We start from the raw sequence: 11,701 nt of genomic DNA, 5'->3' as shown, positions 1-11,701 counted from the left end.
GACCCTTCTCAGATTTATAAGCAGCTGTCAAGAAGCTGTTATGACACAAACACTGCATCTTCTCATTCACTGTAGAGTCTGGGAAAGTCAGTCTCAGGGAAATAGACATAGAACAGAGGTGGGAGAATCTAGGGGGAAGAGGGATAGAGTACAAGCACCAAGTGGCTGACTCCTGTAATCCCAGGTACTCAAGAGGCTGAGATCTGAGATTCAAAGCTCAAAGTCATCCCAGGCAGATTGATCTGAGAGACTCTTATCTCCAATTAGCCAGCAAAAATCTAGAAGTAGGGCTGTGCCTCAAGTGGTTGAGCATTAGCCTTGAGCAAAACAGATAAGTAAGAGTATGAGTCCTTGAGTTCAAGTCCAAGTTCCAGCAAAAAAAAAAAAAAGTAAAAGGGGGGTAGATAATGGGTACAAAATTACAATTGAAAAAGAGTAAAATAATCTAGTGTGCTATAGTATAGGAGGATGCATATGCCAACAATGTCATATAGATCTCAAAGAAGCTAGAAGAAAAGATTGATCTTTTTAGTAATACTCAGTTTTAACTCTGGACTTTGTGCTTCCTAGATAGGTATTATTCTACTTGAGTCATGCCTCTTTCTGCTTTTATTATTTTTCAAATAGAGACAATCTTTTAGCCTGGACTAGGATCCTCCTATTTACACTTCCCATGTAGGTGGGATGACAGGTATGTGCCATTTATTGGTTGACATGAGCCTTTATGAATTTTTTTTTTTTTGCCCAGGTTAGCTTTGAACCATGATCCTCCCATTCTGTGCTTCCCACCTAGTTAGGATTACAGGTATAGGTCACTGCACTTGGCTAAGGGAAAGATTTTTGAACATTCCAAATAACAAGAAAAAAAAGTCAGTATTTGCTAATCACTCTGATTTGACCATTGTATGTTACATACATGTATTAAAACACTATAATATGTACTGTAAATATATATAATTACATAACAGTTAAAACTGAAAATATGTGATCATAAAAGGCGCATCCAATTCAATCTGTTAATCTTTTCTATGTGAACAATTATCTCATCTCTAAATAAACACTTCAGCTTATTGCTAAGGAAAAAAGGTGTAGTCAATGAACCCTGGTGCAATGCACAGTAGATACATGAGAATGGTGACTAGTGAGCTCTCCAGTTTGTACTGAGCTTGGAGTCTCATTCAATCCTCACATTTAACCCTAAGTATTATTATCATCCTATTTTGATGTTGCAAATTATGACACTGAGCCTAAGTAATCTGCCCAGGCCACAAACTGTGGTAGAAGGGCCAGCATTGGAAGGAAGAGAATCTGAGCTTGTGACCTTTATGCTTTATGGCAGTGGAAATATAACATCCTGTGTGATTTGAATGGTTACTGAAATAAATGGTGTTATCTCGGGCAGACAGCCTTGAAGCAGGGACCTGAAGTACCTGTGATCTGTGGAAAGGCACTCTTTCCAGGAAAAACCTGTAAGCCAGTGAGGAAAGCAAGAGAAGGAAAGAGAAGATACTCAGCAAGAATGTGGTCTCAGGTAACATCTGGAAACTCCACGAAGTTCTGGAGTGGTAGTATTGTTCCAGGGGGAGGCAAAGGGCAGTCTCTATCCTCTATCCTCCCAAAATTCATTCAGCCACTGACCACAGAGCTGCATGGCTGAACCTTCTGTGTGTCCTCCAGAGAGATGGCTACTGAGAAGATGATAGATGTGAGCTACCAGGGCAGGTAACGGCCTGCCAGCCTCTGAAGTTCAGCCACAACTGCAAGTGAGGGGGTAGGCAGGCCGGACACCAAGTGCCTCTACTGCAGACACCAGAGCAAGATACAATCCTATTTGGTTTAAAAGTGTCATTTTGTATCCAGCCTATAAAGTTAGAATGCAATCATCACCCAACATGTAACACATATAAGGTGTTTGCCACTCTCTAAGAAGATCAAATCACATCACCTGCTGTTCAAAACCTTAGAGGCTCCCTTTCCCTCCCATGAAGGTCATTTCTAAGGTGAACATGATGAGCAGTCTTCAAATCACCTTTTTGAATCAGTCTCCTTTTCCACATCAACCCTTCGGATACCCTCTGTTGCAATCTCCACTTGGAGAATGCTTCCCAAATAGCCATGAAGAAACACTCTCTCAGAGACCACAGTTTGGGCATACTGCAATGTTCCTCCTCTGGAAGAGCATGCTTTGTTTTATTATAGTAGACGATCACAATAAATAATTTTGCCATAAGAAACACGCTTCCTCTTTATGACAATTTTGACAGCCTATTGTTTAAGCCTGAGAGAAGGAGTCCAGAAATAATTTACAGAGGAAACTTGGCTCAGGTGTCTTTCCCCAGATGTTCCTAGCATCCTGAGACCATCCAGAGAGGTGATTTACACACCCAACCACAGACAGAATGGAATTTAAGTGGGCTTTGTGTTTCCACAGGGTATCCAAATATGAGTGCTTGCCATCTGGTCTGCTCAGATGGCTGTTTCTGGTGTCTGTCCCAGTGTCTGGGTTTGCTTCCTTTAAACCACACATATTTATGGAATTTGAGCACTGCACTAGGCACAAAGGATGCAAAGGTGGAAAGTTGTTTTCTGCAGCTCTTCCCATTCCCTGAGCTTTTTCACTCAAGGCTGTCAGTCTACTACTGGAGCCATAGCTCCACTTCTGCCTTTTTAAATAATTCATTAGGCTCACAGACTCTTGCCTGGGCTGGCTTTGAACCATGATCCTCAGATCTTAGCCTTCTGAGTAGCTAGGATTACAGGTGTGAGCCACTAACACCTAGTGTAACAGGATGTTTTAATTCAAAGAGAACATTGTAAACCAAAAGGTACAGTCATCCTTCTCCTCATCTAATCCTGCATTTCCAAAGGAGTATAAAGAGCAAAAGCAGACTGGAATATGTGCTTGATAGGCCAGAATTGAGCAGGAAAGCAGACAACTTCTGTTCATGGAAGTGGCTCTTTGGAAATACTATCAGGCCACGTCTGGGCTGAAGCAGCTGGTCAAAGGCCTCAAGTACTGCACCTGCTAGAGCCTGAAGGGTTAGACACCAACAGGTTTCTGGACAGAAAATTTATTCCTGAGGCTCAGCTCTGGCTGCTAGCCAGTCAGCTCTTTTCTCTTCATTAATGATGATAAAAGCTTTGACTTTAAAAATGCCTTCAAACTGTTGACTAAAATTATTTATATCATTCTGGCTAGCCTTGTCCTTTTTCATCCTTATTCCATCCTACCTCTCCCTGAATCTGAAAAAAAAAGACTGAAAGAGTTTATTGGAAATGTCTTGTAATTTATTCAGTGATGGAACGATTTCCCAAGAATATAAACAAAGGGAACGGCCTGTAGGTGCTGTTAAATCAAGCTGGTAGGAGAGAAGACATAAATATTCCCTCTAGCCTTTGGGCAAACTGAAAAAGGAGATAATCTCTCAGGATTTCTTCTGATGAGATTAATACCCAAGATTTCCTAGTGGGCTTTGTTATACTTTTAAAGGTAAGGAAAAACTCCGTTCAGGGCTCCCCCAGAGAGGCCGATAGTGACCAAAGACTACTAGTTAACCACCTGCTAGGGCCAGGGAGACAGAACTGGCAGACAGAACTTCCACATTACTTGACTGGCCAGCCAGGGATGAATTTCCCCTGACCTGTCATCCATCCTCCTGGCCCCAGGTCTGCCCCTCATCCTGCTGACCACAGAACTGCAAATAATTCTTAGTCAATAGGGAAACAATGGATGCTTCTAGTTTTTTTTTTCCATCTTTTTTCCGTGGTGTTCAGGCTACTCTGTCTTTGGAATCATTCGGCCATTCCTCTATCTGGGGTCAAAGTTGAGCCTTAGGCATCAGCTTTCCAGTCCTTTTCTTCTCACTTAAGGGACTTTGGGGTGAAATGCTAGAATGCAGAGGTCAAAATTATTAACATTGTCAAAGATGCCTTTCTCAGAGGGAGAGCTGGGGTTGGAGCTGCTTTACAGAGGTCAGCAGGCTGATCAGAGAGGCTGGTGTTATTTGACCTCTATTTCTCTAACTCAGAACATGGAGAGGTTTTTGGGTGTTTTTTTTTAACTAAACCTAAATTTTTTTTTAGTATAAAATTTCTAAAATAAAATAAAATATGACTAATTAGTAAGGGAAGTGGCAGTCACATAGGTTAGAAAGTGCCATATTCCCACCACAATTCTCAGGATAGGAGATCAAACCTATATTCCCACCTCAAATCTACCATGCTTTTCCCCAAAAGAATTACTAGAAATGTTACCCTATTCTAATCATACCAACCAAAAATGTTTCTATTTTCACTTTTCCTGTTTCTCATTAATATACATGCAGATCAATTAAGCCACTTTATTTTATTTTCTTCTCTTTCTCTACTGCCCCTCCCCCACCTACCCTGCAGTACTAGGGTTTGAACTCAGGCAGATGCTCTACCACTTGAGCCAGTTCATCAGCTCTTTTCATATTGACAGGCTCTCACTTTATGTCTGAGCCATCCTGGATTGTGATCCTCTTATTTGCACTTCCTTTGTCACAGAGATGACAGGTCTACACCACCACACTCAGTCATTTGTTGAAATGAAGTCTTGCAAAAAAAAAAATTTTTTTTTTGACAGGTGATGAAGTGCGGAGGGAGGCTGGCCTCCACCTAGGATTTCTCCAATCTCTGCCTCCCAAGTTGCTTAGATTATAGGTTTGAGTCACCACACACACTACTTTCTTTGACCAGTGTTCAGTCTCTTTGGGAGTTGAGCTATATTTTCCCTCATAGATATCTTTTTGCTGAGTACAAGAAGCAAGAGTAACAGGCCAGGCTCAGGCCTGGAACTTTCTAGACCAGCAAGAAATCCTAGGGGCATAGATAGCAATCTCTTTGAAACTTGATTTTCCTAAAATAAAAAGAAGGCAAAAGACCTCTCTAAATCCCAGCTCTCCAGGGCCAGTGATTTATAAGCAGGATCAGGTTCAGTCCTCTTCCTGATGGGGCCCTTTGTCCTCCTCCATGTCAAAAGGGTCATGAGGGCAGGAAACCCAGCTTCCACTTGGAGCAAGCCTAGGAACTGACGCACTCAGCCTGGAGGCCAGAGCTTGTATTTCATTTATACTTGACCTGTTCTTCCTCCACTCCCACACATTTTCCTACTTTTCTTTTGCTGCTACGATTCCAGAGAGACAGAACTCAAAGTTTCAAGAGACCAGATTTTTAAAATAAGTTAAAAAAAAAAAAGGCAAACACAGATGACCACAGATCCTTGGCATCCTTCCAGTTGTTGCAGCTTGAGGCAATCACAGCCAGTATCAGGGCACAGGGGTGACTTGCAAAACATCAATCTGTCAGCAGGCATGAAGAGCTGCCAGTTAAATGGTAAAGGGACACATGCAGAGACTGTGTTAACAAGAAATTCCAAGTTCAGAAAGCAAACCCTTACAGGTGCAAGATAATGATTTTCAAAAGTAAAATGATCATAATAAAGAATCTGAAAAAGAATGTTGAAAAATAAAGGTATTGTCAAGTTTCTGATCCCCAAAATGTGTATTGAGTGCCTACTAGTGCAAAGATTGCACTGGGCCGTGACCATTCTATCACCCCAAGACCTGAGCTTAGTCAGTACAGGAGGGTGGAAGTATTTGATCTAATGAGGATACAGGTTGAAGGTGGCTGGTAGAATCCAGAATTTCAGAGCTTATAAGGGACTTCAGAAAAGACCAAAATCTTGGGGCTAGAGACATGGCTCAAGTCGTAGTGTGCTTGGTCTAGCAAGTACAAAATCCCGAATGCAACCCTTAAGACTACCCAAAGACAGACAAAGGAAGATCAGAAGGAGGTGATGGAAAAAAGAAGAGAAGGAAGGATAGAGGGAGGGAAGGAGGGAGGAAGGGAGGGAGGGAGGGAGGGAGGGAGGGAAGAAGGAAAGGAGGGAGGGAGGCCCAAGCAGGCTCAAAGAGAAGAAATATATTATCTAAGGCCAGTTATATGGTTCCAAAACCAGAACTAAAACACAAGGTCCAACATAGTATTCTTTCTCTGCTACTTCATCTCTGGAGGACAGCAGAATCTTGGCAATCTCAGAGTCACAAGGAGAGCAACAGGTGCAGGTAGCATTGGGACTGTCATATCTTGGCTTGCTATGAAGAAAAACTGCCTGTAACAACTGCTTCAGTCACCAGAAAACAAAACCTCAAGAAGAGTCAATATATTAAAAAAAAAAAAAGCCCTTGTGACTCTAAGGCACAGAAAAGAGACAAGAACTATTTGTTCTTGGAGCTAGCCTCCCCAAGAAGCATGTGTCACCATCATCTACTGCCTGTGTGGCACTCTCTTGACAGTCAAGTACAATGGAAATAATGCTAGGTAACTTCCTGTGTCACTTTTCACCCTTAGCACTCTCACTCTTGGACAGCATCTTTTCAGAATGTGGCCACTGAGCTGTGCTTTGAGAAGCCTACATCTCATGGGAGAATGTCTGTGCAGGCACTTCTGTGGGTCAAACCCAGCTAGGTCTGCAGCCAGCAACCACCATCAATTACCAGCCATCCCAATGAATCTTTTGGATACCCAGTCTCTTTCACCCCCAAATGACCACAGCGCTTCCCACCATCTCTACAGCAGCCATAAAGAGAAGTCCCCAGTGAGGACTGCCCAGCCACACACAGCCAATCCAACAAACATGAGAGAATAGTTGAGTCTCAAGCCACCAACAGCCCAATGGTTTGTTCCCCAAGAAATAACATACAAGACAGTCAAAGAAATTCTAAAAGAGGTGTGTGTGTGTGTGTGTGTGTGTGTGTGTGTGCGCGCGCGCATGAATTCAGGTCTTTAGACCCTTGCTTGGTTTTTTTCACTCAAGGCTGGGGATCTACCACTCAAGCCATTCCTCCACTTTTGACTTTCTGCTGGTTAATTGGAGATAAGAGTCACATGAACTTTCCTGCTTTGGCTGGTTTCAAACCTCAATCCTCAAAGCTCAGCCTCCTGAGTAGCTAGGATTATAAGTGTGAGCCACTAGTGCCCAGCTGAAAATTACCATTTTAAAGTAAGAATGTCCATGGGATTCTAAAAGAACTGCACAATATGAAAGGGAGAGGTATGTTCTGAACGAAATGTTGGCAAACTATAAGGTTTACATGAACAAATGACCCAACACATCAGACTTCAAGGACAGTGAGGAGAAATAGAAACTATTCAAAGCAAAACTTAATGAATGCCCAAGGGTATTCATTATGCAGATCACCCCAGCAATAAATACTCCAGAAGTAAATCAAATGGAGGAAGAGAGGCAGAGGAGCGACGACATGCAAAGAGTAATCAAGGGGAAGAAAGAAGCATATGCTCTGTTTGGTACAAAACCATCTGGAACTCACCAGAAGAGGATACGTCAGCACAGGAGGAGCAGAATATCAAATGTTAGAGACTGCAAGTGATTACCAAGTCACTCAAAGTAGTCAGAGGAAGGTCAAATCGAATAATAAGAATTATATCAAATGTACATGGAAGAAGATTAGGGCAGGAACAAAGTTGGGTAGTGACAAGGAAGGACTTTTATGAACAATAGCAGCAACATGAGATAATGAAACAGTTATCACACCCTAATCAGGCTCCAGTACTAAGAATTAATAAGCACTGGACAGATTGGGCTTTGGAATTATTCAGTCAGTCATAGGATTTTAGCACATCATCTAGATTTCTCACTGGGTCCCAAAGCATTCAAAAGGCACAGCTGGAGTCCTGGTTAGAAAGAAGCTTTGAAGCCAGCCATTGGTGGATCACAGTTATAATCCTAGCTATTCAATAGGCTGATATCTGAGGATTGCGGTTCAAAGCCAGCCTGGGCAAAAAAACAACAACAAAAAAAAGTCTGAGAGATTCTTGTCTACAATTAACCAGCAGAAAACTAGAAGTGGAGGTATGGCTCAAGTACTAGAGCCCAGCCTTCAATGAAAAAGCCAAGCGAGAGCATAAGGCCCTGAGATCAAACCCCCTCCTCCCTCACACACACAAAGTTTTGTATCCTACTCTTTCCTTCAGTGATCACAAAGGTTAAATATCACATGTCTTAGTCAGACTTGCTTGCTCAAGAAGGTTTAGAACTCAAACCTGGCTGACAATGGAGGTTCTAACCAGTTTGGGGGATGAAGGCCTCAGCCTTGGGTAGCATCACTGCCCTGGAGATGATTTCACTTCCAGTGTCCCAGCAGTGGGGACTTTCTGCAGCCTGGTTATTATATCTCTACAACCAAATCCACAAGGCCCCACACGTGGTCAGGTAAATAAAGTGGCAGTTATTTAATCATATACTCACATCAATCATCCTTAGGAAAGCTTATGCTATGTGCCAATAGTCAAGTTACAAGTTTTACATACAGTAATTCTAATTTGAAAAGCATGTAAGACTATAATTACCCACTTGGAGTTCTAGTGTTAAAAGCAACTCATAGTAAGAATAGTAGTAAATACTGTATTGCAAATACTTTAAGAACAACACTTTGAAAGCCTATATATTCTTTTCTTTGTACTGTGTGTGTGCAGGTCTTGGGTCTTAAAATCAAGCCTTGGGCACTATCCCTGAGCTTTTTTTTCTTAAGATTAGTGCTCTACCACTTGAACCATAACTCGACTTCTGGGGGGTTTTGTTGCTTAATTAGACATAAGAGTTTCACAGAGTTTCAGAGTTTCTTGCCTAGGCTGGCTTCGAGATATAAGCCTCAGATCTTAGCCTTCTGAGTAACTAGGATTATAGGCTTGAGCCATGGCACCTAGAAGCTTTCACATTTTTATTATGAATTTCTTTTCCTTAGTTCATTTTTAGGCAAGAAATGGCACACAATTTAGGGTTGTGATTAGAGTTTTTGCTTTTACAACAAAAAGGACTCAGCTTCTAAGTTAGTAAAAACAGACACCCTAATATCTCAATAAATGTCAAAACCCACAAAGCCCACAGACTGTTTTATGTGACACCAAAATCCAGGCTCAGAGGAGGCAGGAGTTTCTCCCCACAAAAAACTAAAACCCATATTATTTAGCTCCTCTCTATACAAATTCATCCACAGGCTGGATGCACATTCCCCATGGATTCCTCATTGCTACCTGCCAAGAAATGGGCTTTCAGTACACACAAGCCAATACAAAAACAAACACGATTTTAGTGTTCTCCAAACACTAAAAGTCAACAAGGTTTTGTAGAATCCATCAAGGAGAGTATCACAAAGAAGCAACCAGAAGGAATTAAAAACTGAAGAGATAAGCCTGGCACCAGTGGCTCATGCCTATAACCCTACCTGAACTCAGGAGGCTGAGATCTGAGGATTGAAGTTCAAAGCCAGCCCAGGCAGTAAAATCCTTGAGACTCTTATCACCAATTAACCACCAAAAAGCCAGAAGTGGAGCTTTGGCTCAAGTGATAGAATGCAAGCCTTGAGGAGAAAAAAAAAAAAAAAAAAAAAGCTCAGGGATAGTACCCTTACCCAGAATTCAAACCCCAGGACCAGTACAAAACAAAACAAAACAAAACAAGCAAGCAACTGAAAAGGTATTACAACTAAAGTAGGGTTCTTAGTCACCCAGGAGGCAGAGGATTTACCAAAGAGGCTTTTTTTGTTCCCTACAGAGGGGACAGAGAACACCACATCCCCAAATACGCGTGCTACATTCGCATCAATCTCACACCACCTTATCCCTTCCCAGCTGTGTGCTCTGAGGACTTCTAGCGGGTAGGCTGACCACACCATAAGCAGATCTCAAGTGAGCACTTTAGCTAGAGTCCTAGGCCCCTAAAAATCATGATATAGTAATTATTAAAACAAACAAAAAAAAAAAACAAAAAGAAACCCTAAGGTGTATGGCATGTGTGTAAGTTTTCTATTATACTACAACAAATCACCCCAAATTTATCCACACCAAATGTTAAACAGTGATTATTTCATGAAACTTGAAGGGTCAGAAATCTAGCTGGCTCAGGCTGTAGTCATCTGAAGGCTTAAGCAGTGCCGGAAGTCCAGGCTTCATGCTTTTCTCCCAGAATTGCCATCTTTTCAGAGGGAGGTGACAGAGACAGTAATGTCATGGGAAAGTCCACACTTGCACACACCCATATGCCATGGAGGGACATCTGGTTCTCTGGCTCTCATGACACAATATTTGCTCTATCGGTGAGGCCTAGGGTTATCCAGCCTGAGAGCCTCAGGCGAGGACAGCAGCAGGGCAGCCAGTACATCTTTCATCAAGTCAAGTTCAAGTCATGTTCAAAGTGTCCTCAACAAGACTGACATGCAGGTCAGGATTGCATATCTTTCCTGTCATTTCATGATCACTGGTGCCAATGTCTGTGAACAACTGTTAAAAAGAACACACACATCCGAAGCAGTAGCATACAGGGAAAGGGTCAGCAAACTTTTGTCTGGAGAGGCCAGGCAGTAAACAGCTTTGGCTTTGGGGGTGCCTACAGTGTCTGTCAACAACATGCAAATAAGTAAGTATGGCTGTGTTCCAGTAAAACATTCTTCACAAAACAGGCAAAAGGCCAGATCTGTAACAAGAGATATCATTTGCCAAACCCTGATAGAAGGCAAAGAATGGTTCAAGTCTAAAGTTTCTTTTCTTCTTGTTTTGTTTTGTGCCAGTACTGGAACTTGAACTCAGGGCCTCAGTGATCTTTCTTTGCCTTTTCATTCAAGGCTGGAGCTCTACCATCTGAGCTACACCTCTACTTCTGTCTTCTCTGCTGGTTACTTGGAGATGAGAATCTCACAGACTTTTCTGCCTCCTGACTAGCTAGGATTACAGGCCACCAGTACCCAAGAAATCTAAATTTTCTTGTGCAGAAATAAGGATACCTGGAAATCTTTACTTTGATGAAAAAAATATACACATAATTTATACTAACATTTAAGCATCCACTTTCAGGGATATTCTGAGTCCATAGCTCTTTTGCTGCCCAAAAGTGATACTCAAGGTATTTTTTTCCATAGAATAAACATTCCAAACTAAATTTATGTTTTGATAGGGTTGGAAGAGATGGAGAGAATAATAAAAAGGGGTGACATTTATCAAGATGCACTGTACCCATGAACTGACATACTGAATTTTAAATCCCTTTGTGTAATGAAAAATAAAGAAAAAAATTAAAATAAATAAAAATCTAAAAACTTAACAACTTCAAGCTTTGACTTCTTTAAATTTTAAGCAACTATGTTTTTAGCTTCTAGGAAAAATACCATACAATTTAGAAGAAAGATTGCCACCTTTTACCTGCAGCTTGCTGTATGAGAGAGTGCATTCCACCCCTCAGTAAAGTCTCAGGCCGACTCCCCCAAACATCCAGGTCCACTACATGCATTACAAAAACAGAATGTTACACTGAGAAAGACACCTCCAATCCAAACCACTACTTCCACTTCTTATACTAAAACCACATCTCTTATTGGAGATTTGAGTTTCAAACTTTTCTTTTATGATAGTACTGGAGATCAAACCCAGGACACATGAAAGGCAAGCACTCTTCCACTGAGCCACACCATACACACACACACACACACACACACACACACACACACACACAAACACACCAATTTCTAATCAGCTTATTTTACTACATGCTTTGACTTGCAAGAAGGCACAGATGCTCTTCTCACAACCTCCCTGGAGAAAACAGTAACTCATCCTCTGTCACCAACACCACTCCCGCAGGAGGATTAAGTCCAGGAAATTTTAATCT

Source organism: Dipodomys ordii, unplaced genomic scaffold (assembly GCF_000151885.1).
Source record: "Dipodomys ordii isolate 6190 unplaced genomic scaffold, Dord_2.0 Scaffold16, whole genome shotgun sequence".
NCBI lineage: Eukaryota > Metazoa > Chordata > Mammalia > Rodentia > Heteromyidae > Dipodomys > Dipodomys ordii.
Note: the sequence above shows the minus strand (reverse complement) of the source record.